The sequence below is a fragment of the Saimiri boliviensis genome, chromosome 4, assembly GCF_048565385.1.
Source record: "Saimiri boliviensis isolate mSaiBol1 chromosome 4, mSaiBol1.pri, whole genome shotgun sequence".
Taxonomy (NCBI): Eukaryota; Metazoa; Chordata; class Mammalia; order Primates; family Cebidae; genus Saimiri; species Saimiri boliviensis.
In genome coordinates, this window is record NC_133452.1 from 59,931,700 (window position 1) to 59,945,219 (window position 13,520).

Here is a 13,520-nt window from a genome sequence, read left to right on the forward strand (position 1 = left end):
ATGAGGAAACTGAGGCCAGTATATGAAAATGAAAATCCAATTTATTCAGCTCCTGGGCAAGGTTCTATGGTCTGGGATGGGGCCAGAGAAGTCACACTTAACTTCTCAGGGCAGGGGGGTTTATAGGGGTTAGAGGCGATTGATTGGATATTGGGGAAACAAAGCATAGGCAATTTCATTAGTTGTAGGGAGACAGGGCCCGGACTGGGCGAGCCACTATAGATAGGGAGGTGGGACCTATTGGGGGTGGGCTGGCTAAGGACGTATGGAGCAAGCTGCCATTGGGTAAGGCATGGCAGGATTCTTTTAAAATTTTGGCGGGTTCAAATGCATAGTTTAGTGCTGAGAGTGCATAGTCCAGTGCTGGATATAGATCTGGAAGCAGAATGCAAAAGTGGGTGAGAGGAGCCGGCATGGAGAAGCCAGATGCTGAGTAAGGCATCCGGAATGATAATGCTGTTATCAGACATGGAGAGGGGTGGGTGTTGTCCATCCGGCTCCCAGCGAGGCAACCAGCCTTACAGTATTTGCATATAATCTATGCACATCCTTCGATACACTTTAAATCATCTTTAGATTACTTATAATACCTAATACAATGTAAGTGGTATGTAAATAGTTGTTTACACTGTATTGTTTAGGGAAAATTGACAAGAAAAACAAATCTGTACATGTTTAGTACAGACATGACCGTCCTCTTTTTCCCAAATATTTTATATCCATGGTTGGTTGAATCCAAGATGGAGAGCCCATGGATAAAGAAGACTGGCTATAATTAATTTTGGTCTTCTTGAATTTTTGCCAGCATTGTTCTGTAATTTTCAAGGTAATTTTCAATGTCAAGGTAGACATCTCTCATTAGGTTTATTTTTAGATATTTGATGTAATTTGATGCTAATATAAATGACATTAGTGTTTTATTTTCTAATTGTTGCTGCAATCATTTTTTATCCCATTTTAAAAATTGTGCCTCCCATTAAATTCTGTTTTTTGTCTGAAGCTCACAGCCCATGTGTAAAATAGATATGAATAATGCACTTGGACCTAATGTGTGATCCAGTCCAGGGAAAGCAAATAGATTATATTTTGCTTGCAAATTGATCAATTAAGCATTTATAAACAATTTTTTAGAATTATAGTTTAACAATATTTTAAAGCCTTAAAAATACAGAAATAAAGATAGATATCATTTCTACCAAAGGAAAAGTCACTCCCTTGCCATGGAGAATCCACAGAAATTATTTTGTTCATACCACACCATTTACACTTCTCCTGTTCTCTGCATTGACCAACTACAGAGCACACAAAGGAAGCAGAAGCAGAGGGACATGGGACCTTATTCTGCAGCAGCTATGTTCTCTGCTTCTACTGCTCTGAGCACTTTTGTTGAGTAAAGCTGTTACACTCACTATATGAAAGGTACTTGCTCGGTACCTAACAGAAAAACAGTAGCAACCTCTAGGGAGATGGGCCTTTTGTGTCAAACATGCCATTCTGTGTTTTCCAGTTGAAGCTCATGACCTGTTATCCAACTGTAGGGAACCAGCCCCCACATCACCCGTGGGTACCCCGAGTTTGGTGGTGACAAAGGATTGAGAAAAAGACAGATTAAGAGTGAAAGTGGGGCCAGGAGGCCATCACTCATTATTGGAGGCAGTGAAGGCCCCGAGCTCTGATCTCTCACACTATTTATTGGTTACAATCACTTTGATCTGTAGGGTAGAGGTGGAGTGATGGTGGGATGAATCAGTGAGCTGGAACTGAATCAGTGAGCTGGAACTGCATTCTAAACATTGATAACAGTGGCAGTTTGGGAGTTTCACAAAACAAGAACATGTGGTTATCTTTAGCCTATTATCTGTGTAGCTGGTGGAACGCAGACCTTACAAGTAACCTAACAGTCTGGTTACATCTTAGTGCTACAAAGGGGTTTTACGTTCTTGAGCACAATGTTTATGGTAACAGAGCCTAGGTCACCCTGCACCGGAACATGAGGCATGGAGAAGTTTGCCTCCCCAGAGGCCTCCTGCAGTTTGCTGTGGTTTGTTTTTCCCAGTTTATACGTTACTCACAAGCAATTTATGTAGGCACTCTGTAAGTCCTTCCTCCTTGCTGCTTCTCCCAACATCCAACTGCACATTTAACCGCAGCCTGTTTCTTTTATCTCTGCACCCTTCCGTGTCATTAACATAGTTTGCTCTCCTTCTCTGTCTACGTGGTTTCCTTCTAACATCTGTACCTATCTGTTCTTGTTCCTTTCTGCCTTTGTGTCTGTGTACTTGGCACTGTTGTTATGTCTTTCTGTGCCTTCCACATCTCTCTGGGTCATATTATATTTCCTCTGCTTCCCCCAGTATCAGTCTCCTATCTATCTATCTGTCTACCTATCAACCTACCTATCTACCTGCCTACCTATCTACTCACAAATGATAAAATATAAAGTAAACATAAAATAGTATGGAGTAAGGTAATCCAGAAATAGTATACTTAAAAAAAGTAAATATTTTAAGTTAAAATCACAAGAGGATAGAAGAATAAGTAATGTATACAAATGTTATAACATTTTTGTCAAAAGAAAGTGCCACTTTAATTTTATTTGATCAAACTCTGGAGAGCCCATTTCCATGATTCTCTCTCTTGACAGCCAGACTGGACATAGACCACATGTAAAGCCTTCTCAGGGGCCCTTGTCTCCACCACCACCCCCTACAGGCACAGTCCCCAGATTCAGAGCCTCCTCACACCTCTGCTTAGCTACATGCTCTGGAATTCTTTAGAATATGAAATCCTGGGGAATGTCTGCACCTTCTCCCCACAGTTATCCCAACTAAGGAATCACCTCAGTGCATTCCCAAAATAAAGCTGTGTTGCTGATTCATCCAAAACTTCCATCCTCAGGTACCCAAGTCCTCATCCCTCAAAGCTTTCCTCACCTCAGCTTTGAGTGTTCCTGAACTTGAGCAGCTTGGGCTACTTCAGCAACAGCAGCACCTCTTCTTTCAGCCACCTCTTTTCCAGAAGCCATGAGAGAATGCTCATGATGTTTCATGTCTCTCTTTCTTACTCCAAAGTTGCTCAGTATTTGATCTTTTGCCATTTGCATCAGAATCATGTGGGATAAACTGAAATTAGAAAGACTAATACATTCAGCTCTGCCACACAAACTTCTCCAAAAAAGGAGCTTGGAGATCCTGGTTCCCTCCTCAGAGTGAGATGAAAAAATGTAGCAAGAACAAACTCAAATGAATATCTTAATAAATTATCTGGTCACATTAAAGATAGCAGAATACCTTAGTAACATGATAAATCAGTTTTAGCTTCAGGCAGCACACCATGTAACCTTAAAGTTAGAAACAAGACAATAATATTCCTATCACACTCAATTTTTTAGGAGATAGGGTCTTGCTACATTGCCCAGACTGATGTCAAACTCCTGGGCTCAAGTGATCCTCCCACCTCAGCCTCTTAAGAAGCTGGGACTATTTGCTACCATGCCCATCTCCTATCACACACATTTTTTAATGATTTTCAGAAATTTTTAGCTTGAAACATAATGAGAGGAATAACTACTGAAATACAGAAATATAATCATTATTGCAGTTAATACTATTTATTTTTAAAATACCCAAGAAAACAACCTAAAAAACAATGCGCTAATAATCTCATTCAGAAATAAGGTAGCCAACAGAGTTTTAAAAATTCACACATGACAAAAATATAAATGTAAAGTAACTAATTTGAAATGAAGATGAAGGATCCACATGAATAAAATTATCAAACTTTAAATGTGAACAAAAGCAGATATCAATAAATAGAGACATAACAAATTCTCATATATAAAGACAAAATCTTATTAAGGTCTCTTTCTCAGTTAATTTATAGATTTGATATAGTTCTAAAAATACCATATTTTTTTAAAACTGACAAAATGACTCTAAAGTTTTTGTAGAAGAACCAATAATGCAGACTAGAACAGTTTGACAAAGAAGTATGATAGAGGGAGACTTACTCTACCAACTAGCAAAATGTGTTGCAATGCCACAGTGGTACATTAAGCCTGATAGACATACCAGAAGCAACAGAACCACAAAGAGGGTACAGAAACAAACTTCGATGTGGATAAATTAGCGTATGCCAAAAGTTACATCACAATCCAAAAGGAAATAATTATTTAATGGTGTTGATAAAATTAACTGTTGGGAAGAAACTGGATTCTCACTTTGTATCAAAATGAAAATGAATTCCATATTATTAAATAGTTAAATATTTAAAAAATGGCATTTTATTTAAACTAGGAGAAAGTCTACTAACATTGAAATGATTTGGAATGGTCAAGGACTCCAGACACAAATGCAATGGAAGAACTTGTAAGGGAAAATCTCAATAGACTGCTTAATAATGACCATCTTTCTATAAAAAAAATTATGCAAGTCAAAAATTTAAGGCAAAAGACAAACTGGGGAAAGTATTTAAATTAAATATAACATGAATTTCTTAAAAATCGGTGGACAATCTAATATCTAATATGAAAGCAAGCAAATGATGTAAGCAGATTTTATCAAAGGAGAAATACAAATGGTTCATTGAAAATTTTTAGGCACTGGTTTCTCAATTTACCCACTTGGCCCTCTTCCAAGTTATACTTTCCTTTCCCCTCTTTCCCTACTGTTCTAAAGCTTTTTAATAAAATTCCGCTTCTGCTCTGAAACTTGCTTCAGTCTATTCTTCTGCCTTATGCCACTCGGTTGAATTGTTTCTTCTAAGGAGGCAAGAATTGAGGTTGCAATAAAAAAATTTTTTTTGAGAAAAAATTTCAATGTTTATTTCAATAAAAATTAAAACAATAAGATTCAATTTCTCATCTAATTGGCAAAGTTTTTTCACAATCAGTACTAGTGAGGCTGTATTAATAGAGTCACTTTCAAACACTGCTAGGAAGTGTGAAAATTGATACAGATGCCTTTGGCAGCAATGTGGCAGTGTGTGTGAAAAGACTTGAAAATGTTTATTCTTTCATTTGCTTTTACCTGAAATCATGTCAGGAATCTAATCTGAAGAAATATATAATATTTGGGCAAAGATTTACAGATGTTATATATAAAAAAACACAATGTTAGTAAAATAAAGATTTTACATATAAAGATTTTCATAACAATGCTATAATAAAATTACAAATGACACAAATATTTAACAGTGAGGGGTGATTAAACAAATTAAGGTTTATTTGTTTGATAAAATACTATAAAATCATTAAATTTTATTTCAAAAAAAGTTGAATGAAGAACTAAAAATAGAACTACAATACAATCTAGCAATCCCACTATTGAGTATCTACCCAAAGGAAAAGAAATCATTATGTCAAAGAGATACCTACACTCATATGTTTATCACAGCTCTATTCAGAATCCTGACTGGGAGACATCTCACAGCAGGTTCTGACAAACACTTCATACAGGAGAGCTCTGGCTGGCATCTGGCAGGTACCCTTCTGGGATGAAGCTACCAGAGGAAGGAACAAGCAGCAATCTTTGCAGTTCTGCAGCACAACTACATGGAAACTGAACAACCTGCTCCTGATTGACTACTGGATAAATAATGAAATAAAGGCAGAAATAAAGATTTTCTAACTGAACAACCTGCTTCTGTTTGACTACTGGATAAATAATGAAATAAAGGCAGAAATAAAGATTTTCTTCAAAACCAATGAGCATGAAGACACACATACCAGAATCTCTGGGACACATTTAAAGCAGTGTCTAGAGGGAAATTTATAGCACTGAATGGCCACAAGAGAAACAAGGAAAGATCTAAAATCAACATCCTAACATCACAATTAAAAGAACTAAAGAAGCAAGGTCAAACAAATTCAAAAGCTACCAGAAGACAAGAAATAACTAAAATCAGAGCAGAACTGAAGGAGATAGAGACACCAAAAAAAAAAAAACCCTTCAAAAAATCAGTGAATTCAGGAGCTAGATTATTGAAAAGATCAACAAAATAGACAGCCAGACTAATAAAGAAGAAAAGAGAGAATAATCAAATAGATGCAATAAAAAATGATAAAGGAAATATCACCACCAATCCCACAGAAATACAAACTACCATCAGAAAATACTACAAACACCTCTATACAAATAAGACAGTAAATCTAGAAGAAATGGATAAATTCTTGGACACTTACATCCTCCCAAGACTAAACCAGGAAGAAGTCACATCCCTGGATAGACCAATAACAAGGTCTGAAATTGAGGTAGCAATTAATAGTCTACCAGTCCAAAAAACTCCAGGACCAGACAAGTGCACAGCCAGATTCTACCAGAGATCCAACGAAGAGCTGGTACTATTCTTTCTAAAACTATTCCAAACAAGATAAAAAGAGGGACTCCTCCCTTACTCATTTTATGAAGACAGCATCATCCTGATACCAAAACCTGGCAGAGATACAACTAAAAAAGGAAATTTCAGGCCAATATCCATGATGAACATTGATGCTAAAATCCTCAATAAAATACTGGCAAACCGAATCCAACAGCACATCAAAAAGTTTATCCATCACGATCAAGTCGGCTTCATCCCTGGGATGCAGGGCTGGTTCAACACACACTAATCAGTAAATGTAATCCATCACATAAATGGAACCAAAGACAAAAACTACATGATTATCTCGATAGATACAAAGAAGGCTTTTGACAAAATTCAACAACATTTTATGCTAAAAACTCTCAACAAACTAGGTATTGATGGAATGTATCTCAAAATAACAAGAACTATTTATGACAAACCCACAGTCAATATCATACTGAATGGGAAAAACTGGAAGCATTCTCTCTGAAAACCAGCACAAGACAAGGATGCCCTCTCTCACCACTCCTATTCAACATAGTATTGAAAGTTCTGGCCAGGGCAATCAGGCATAAAAAATAAATATAGGATATTCACTTAGGAAAAGAAGAAGTCAATTTTTTTCTGTTTAGAGACTACATGATTGTGTGTCTAGAAGAGCCAATCATCTCAGCCCAAAATCTCCTTCAGCTGATAGCAATTTCAGCTAAGTCTCAGGATACAAAATCAATGTGCAAAAATCACAATCATTCCTATAGACCAATTTCAGACAAACAGTGAGCCAAATCATGAGTGAACTCCCATTCACAATTGCTACAAAGAGAATAAAATGGCTAGGAATACAACGAACAAGGGATATGAAGGACCTCTTCAAGAAGAACTACAAACCATTGCTCAAGGAAATAAGAAAGAACACAAACAGATGGAAAAACATTTCATGCTCATGGTTAGGAAGAATCAATATCATGAAAATGGCCATACTGCCCAAAGTAATTTATAGATTCAATGCTGTCCCCATCAAGCTACCCTTGACTTTCTTCACACAATTGGAAAAAAAACACTTGAAATTTTATATGGAAGCAAAAAAGAGCCTGCATAGCCAAGGGAATCCAAAAACCAAAACAACAACACTGGAGACATCACACTTCCTGACTTCAAACTATACTTCAAGGCTATGGTTATCAAAACAGCATGGTACTGGGACTAAAATAGAGATGTAGGCCAATGGAACAGAACAGAGGCCTCAGAAATAATGCCACACAATTAAAGCCATCTGATTTTTGACAAACCTGATGAAAACAAGCAATGGGGAAAGGATTATCTATTCAGTAAATGGTATTGGGAAAACTGGCTAGCCATATGCAGAAAGCTGAAACTGGATCCCTTCCTTACACCTTATACAAAAATTAACTCAAGATGGATTAAAGATTTAAACATAAGACTTAACACCCTAAGAACCTTAGAAGAAAACCTAGGCAATACCATTCGGGACATAGGCATGGGCAAGGACTTCATGACTAAAACACCAAAAGCTATAGCAACAAAAGCCAAAATAGACAAATGGGGTCTAATTAAACTAAAGAGCTTCTGCACAGCAAAAGGATGGGAAAAAATTTTTGCAACTTCCCCATCTGATAAAGGGCTAATATCCGGAATCTACAAAGAACTTAAATTTACAAGGAAAAAAACAAACAACCTCAACAAAAAGTGGGCAAAGGATGTGAACAGACACTTCTCAAAAGAAGACATCTATGCAGCCAACAAACATATAAAAAAAAAAGCTCATCATCACTGGTCATTAGAGAAATGCAAATCAAAACTACATTGTGATACCATCTCACTCCAGTTAGAATCACAACCATTAAAAAATCAGGAGACAACAGATGCTGGAGAGGATGTGGAGAAATAGGAATCTTTTACACTGTTGGGAATGTAAATTAGTGCAACCATTGTGGAAGACAGTATGGCAATTCCTCAAGGATCTAAACTAGAAATATAATTTGACTCAGCAATCCCATTACTGGGTATATACCCAAAGGATTATAAATCATTCTATTCTAAAGACACATGCACACGTATGTTTACTGCAGCACTGTTCACAATAGCAAAGAATTGGAACCAACTCAAATGCCCATCAATGATAGACTGGATAAAGAAAATGTGGCATATATACACCATGGAATACTATGCATGCAGTCATAGAACGAGTTCACGTCCTTTGCAGGGACATAGATAAAGCTGGAAACTATCGTTCTCAGCAAACTGATGCAAGAAGAGAAAACCAAACACCGCATGTTCTCACTCATAAGTGGGTGTTGAATAATGAGAACACATGGACACAGGGAGGGGAACATCACACACTGGGACCTGTTGCGGTGTTGGGGGATTAGGGGAGGGATAGCAGTGGTTGGGGGATAGGGGAAGGATAGCATTACAAGAAATACCTAATGTAGATGATGGGGTGATGGGTGCAGCAAACCACCATGGCACATGTATACCTATGTAACAAACCTGCACTTTCTGTATATGTACCCCATAACTTAAAGTATAATAATAATTTTTAAAAACCACATGAAAGTATTAAACTCTTTGCAAGTATTAGACCTCTTTGCAGGTCTGAAAATGCAATTACAAGATCAAGACTGCAAAGCAAGTAGGTAATAACATTATGGCAAGAAGAAAGCCTTACATGTCAATACTAAGATTAAACATAAATGGGCTAAATGCTCTAAAAGATATTTCATGGTGGAATGGATTTTTTAAAAAATTTCAGTCAGGTGTGGTGGATTACGCCTGTAATCCCAGTACTTTGGGAGGCCAAGACAGGCAGCTCACTTGAGGTCAGGAGTTCAAGACCAGCCTGGCCAACATGGTGAAACCCCATCTCCATCTCTACTAAAAATACAAAAATTAGCTGGTCTTGGTGGTGAGTGCTTGTAATCTCACCTGCTTGGGAGGCTGAGGCAGGAGAATTGCTTGATCCTGGGAGGCAGAGGTTGCAGTGAGCCGACATTGTGCCATTGCACTCCAGCCTGGGCAAAGAAGTGAGACTCTGTCTCAAGAACAACAAAAAAAATTCAACCATGTGCTATATATGAGAAACCCGCTTAACTGGTAGACATTTACAGAGTCAAAGTAAAGGGATGGAAAAATATGCTCCGCAAAAATGGAAACCAAAAGTTAACAGGAGTAGCTATACTTACATCAGATAAAACAGACATTAAATCAACAGTAGATTTTTTAAAAAGACAAAGGAAGTCATTATATCATCATAAAAGATTCAATTTCACAAGAAAAGATGCCAATTCTAAATATATATGCATCCAACGCCACAGCACCAAGATTCATAAAACAAATACAACTGACCTAAGAAAAGAGATAGACAGCAGTGCAATCATAGTAGGGGACTTCCATACTCCACTGACAGCTCTAAACAGATCATTAAGGCAGAAAATCAACAAAGAAACTCTAGACTTAAACTGGACTCTAGACCAAATGAATCTATCAGGCATTTACAGAACAGTCTACCCTACACCTGCAGAATATTCATTCTTCTCATCTACCCATGGGACATTCTCAAATACCCATATGCAAGGCCACAAGGCAAGTCTCAAAAAAATTTTAAAAATTGAAATCGTATCAAGTACCTTCTTGGACCAAAGTGGAATAAAACCAGAAATCAATATCAAAAAGCATCCTCAAAACTATACAAATGTATGAAAATTAAATTATCTGCTCCTGAATGTTGGATCAAAGATGAAATTAAGGTGGAAACTTTTTAAAGTTTTGAAACAGATAAAATAAACACAGCATACCAAATGTGATTGGGGTACAGCAAAAATAGTGCTAAGAGGCAATTTTATAGTGTCGAGAGCCTACATCAAAAAGATAGGAAGATCTCAAATTAACAAATCTAACATCATATCTTTCAAACAACAAGAAAAACGAGAGCAAATCACATCAAAAGCTAGCAGAACTAAATGAAATTGAGACCAAAAAAATTACAAAGGATTAATTAAAAGTTTGCCCTTTGAAAAAATAAACAAAATTGATAGCTAAGTAATCAAGTAAAAAAGATAGAACATTCAAATAAGCAAAATCAGAAATAATTAAGGTGTCATTACAACTGATGCAACAGAAATACAAAAAGATCACTAGTGACTACTATCAGCATCTCTATGCATACAAGCTGGAAAGCCTAGAGGAAACGGATAAGTTCTTAGAAATATACAACCTCCCAAGATGAACCAGAAGAAATAGAAACAGACCACTCAAAAGTACTGAAATTGAATCAGTAATTAAAAATCATTCAACAACAACAACAAAACCCAGGCTCAGATGGATTTACAGCCAAATTCTGCCAGATGTAAAAGGAAAAACTGCTACCAATCCTACTAAAACTGCTCCAAACAGCAAGGAGGAGGGAATCCTCCCTAACTCATTCTATAAAGCCAGCATCACTCTGATACCAAAGCCAGACAATGACACAACAAGAAAAGCTACAGACCACTATTCCTAATAAACATAGATACAAATTTCCTCAATAAAATACTAACAAACCAGAGTCAACAACATATACAGAAAGAAAATCAACATAATCAAGTGGATTTTATCCCAGGAATGTGAGGTTGATTCAACATAAACAAATCAATAAATGTGATTCACCACTTAAACAGAATTAAAAACAAAAAAAAAATGTGATAATATCAATAGATGCAGGAGAGCATTCAATAAAATCCAGCATCACTTCATAATAAAACCCTTACCAAACTAGGCATAGAGGGAACATACCTCAAAATAATAAAAGCCATATATAACAAACCCACTGCCAACATTATACTGAATGAGGAAAAGTTAAAAGTATTTTCTCTAATAACTGGAACAAGACAAGGATACCCAGTTTCACCACTCCTGTTCAACATAGTCCTAGAAATCCTAGCTATAGCAATCAGGTGAGAGAATGAAATAAAAGGCATCCAAATTGGAAAAGAGGAAGTCAAATGATCTCTGCTGATGATATATTTCTATACACAGAAAACCCCAAAGACTCCTTCAAAAGACTCCTAGATTTGATAAATGACTTCAGTAAAGTTTCAGGATACAAAATCAACCATGAACTCAATCCCATTTATAATGGCTATAAGAATAACAAAATACCCAGGAATACGTTTAACCAAGGAGGTGAAAGATCTCTGCAAGGAGAACTACAAAATACTGATGAAAGAAACCATATGTAACACAAATAAATGGAAAAACATACCATGTTCATTGATCAGGAGAATAAACATTGTTGAAATGACTAAGCTTCCAAAAGCAATCTACAGATTTAATGCAATTCCTATAAAATTGCCGATGTCATTTTTCACAGAACTAGAAAAAATAATGAAATTTATACAGAACAATAAAAAGAACCCAAATAGCCAAAGCAAACTTAAGTAAAAAGAATAAAGCTGAAAAAGCAATAAAGCCAAAGCAAACTTAAGCAAAAAGAATAAATTGCCAGAATTCAAATTATACTACAAGGCTATAGTAGCCAAAACATCATGGTACTGGTATTTTTAAAAGACGCTTAGATCAATGGAAAATAATATAGAACCCGAAACTAAAGCCACATACCTACAGCCAAGTGATCTTTGACAAAGCCAACTAAAATATACACTGTAGAAAGGACACACCATTCAATAAATGGTGCTGGGAAAAATGGAGAGCCATATGCAGAATAATGAAACAGGACACCTATCTCTCACCACATACAAAATTAAGATGGGTTAAAAACTTAAATGTAAGAACTCAGACTATAAAAATCCTAGAAGAGAACCTAGGAAAATCTCCTCTGTACATTAGTATAGGCAAAGCATGTATAACCAAGTCCTCAAAAGGAAATGCAGCAAAAACAAAAGTAGGCAAATGGGATGTGATTAAATGAAACGTTTCTGAAGAAATAATCACCAGAGTATTTACATAATAGAAGAAAATATTTGCAAACAATGCATCTGACAAAGGGCTAATATTTAGAATCTACATGGGGTTCAAACAACTCAACAAGAGAAAAACAACCCTATTAAAAAGTGGGCAAAGGACATGAGCAGACATTTCTGAAAAGAAGACATGCAAGCAGCCAACAAACATATGAAGAAAGTGCTCAGCATCACAATCACCAGAAAAATGCACATTAAAACCACAATGAGATAGCATTTTACATCAGTCAGAATAGCTATTATTAAAAAGGCAAAAAACAACAGATGTTGACAAGGATGCAAAGAAAAGGAAATGATTTATACACTGTTAATGGGAATGTAAATTAGCACAAACTTTATGAAAATAGTATAGAGATTTTCAAAGAACTAAAAATGAGACTACTGTTCAACCCAGCAATCCCACTATTGGGTATCTGCTCAAAAGAAAAGAAGTCTTTTATCAAAAAAACACCTGCACTAGTATGCTTATTGCAGCACTCTTAACAATTGACAATTGACAATAACACTTCCAACCTAAGTGTTCATTAGTGAAGAACAAAATCCTGTCTTTTGCAGAAACATGGCTGGAACTGGAGGCCATTATCTTAAGTGAAAGAACTCAGACACAGAAAGACAAATACAGCATATTCTCACAAGTGGGAGCTAAACAATCTTTACACATAGAAGCAGAATATGGAATGATGGGCAATAGAGTATCAGAGGGGTGGGGAAGCATGGGTGCTGGAAGCTTGCTTGGCTGATACAGTGTGCCTTGCTCTGGTGATGGATGTACTGAAAGCCCTGAGTTCACCACAGTGCAATAGATCAATGCTGCAAAATTGCACTTGTAACTCACGAATATACACAGAAAGTAAAGAAAGTTGAATGAGGTGGAGAAATTATAAGTTATATCTCAATGTTGTTTTCTTTCCAACAATTGAAACATTGAAAAATTGTTTGAAAATTTGTTTCAAAAATACAATTTAAAATTTGAATGGTTAAATTTGTATTAACCATTTATTTGTCTTCTTCATAGCTTTTCTTTTTCCCAAATTCTCTTATGTTTAGCATTTCGCTGTGCTTAAAATTCTTTTTTAAAAGACTGTTCATTCAGATAAAAATTCAAAAAGCAAGCTGGACATAGTGGTACAAGCCTGTAGTCCCAGCTACTCAGGAGGCTAAAGTGGGAGGATCGCTTCAGCCCAGGAGTTCTAGACCAGC

General features: G+C 36.4%; 1 protein-coding gene across 1 annotated transcript in view; it reads left to right on the plus strand.

Annotated features, from left to right (window-relative positions):
• AK9 (adenylate kinase 9) overlaps positions 1 to 13,520 on the plus strand; it is a 198,308-nt gene that overhangs the window by 74,918 nt on the left and 109,870 nt on the right. The window lies entirely within an intron of this gene.